Source organism: Sinocyclocheilus rhinocerous, unplaced genomic scaffold (genome assembly GCF_001515625.1).
Source record: "Sinocyclocheilus rhinocerous isolate Xijiao unplaced genomic scaffold, SAMN03320098_v1.1 scaffold2485, whole genome shotgun sequence".
Taxonomy (NCBI): domain Eukaryota; kingdom Metazoa; phylum Chordata; class Actinopteri; order Cypriniformes; family Cyprinidae; genus Sinocyclocheilus; species Sinocyclocheilus rhinocerous.
In genome coordinates this window covers 72,981-74,039 of record NW_015637155.1, presented here as the reverse complement: position 1 = coordinate 74,039, position 1,059 = coordinate 72,981, and positions in this window count along the sequence as shown.

The following is a 1,059-nucleotide window of genomic DNA, read 5'->3' as shown; positions in this document are numbered from 1 at the left end:
ACAATAACCAATAATAATGATTTGTTTATATACTACAAACACTTTTTATCACATAAGGCAGAATAGTTTCAATACTGTAATGAATGCTATGTAAATTAGCACTGCATTGTTCATGTACTTTATTTATTACCTGGAGATGACTTTACAAACACAAATAAACCATGTATGGTCACAATAGCGCCCCGCAATGTTCATCTCGCCTTAATCTGGGTCCGAATAAAACATCAGATCATGCACAGACTATCCTGTCTCTTTGAATTTAAATCTATATTTATTCACACCGGCTCTTGAAAACCTCTATGCAAACACACTTGCCTGAAAAAGTGCGGGGGACGCATTTACGTGATATAAAAAGTGGGGGGGACACGTCCCCTGCGTGATCTACGCCCATGACTCTTTATTCACCCGCTGTCCGCTTAGAATAATTTTCTTCCCGACCAGACCGTTCCCGCTAAATTTAGATCTTGTTTCCAGAACCTCACATTTAAATTTCCACTACTGAAAGAGAGGGATGACAAATAAAAATGTAGTCTGCACAAAACTTTTATATTTTATTCGTCTTGTCAAGATACAAAATTCGTTTAGCATTTTGCTGTCAACAAGAAAAAAGTGTCGCAGAGAAAATAAAAATGTAGGTGGTACAAAAATTGTATTTCTTATTTTTATTTGTCTTGTCAGTAAACAATTCTTTAACATTTTGCTGTCAACACAAAAGGAAAATGTGTAGCAGAGAAAAAAAAAATATATAGGTTGTACAAAAAATTGTAGCCTATTTGTTATTTTTATTCGTCTTGTCAAAATACAAAATTCGTTTAACATTATGCTGTTAACACAGTAGGAAAAGTGTCACAGAGAAAAAAAAAATACAACATCTGTCGTTTAAAATTATAGGCTAAGCAAAATATGAACAAAGCCGAGTTGAATGTACTTCGGACAATGTGTGTATGAACTTATGATTTATGGATTCCTGTTCTGTTTTTTCAGGGATTTTGTTGTGGATGGAGAGGGAAATGTGTGCAGAACTGTGGGTTACATGACAGGTAAAACACACTCACACAC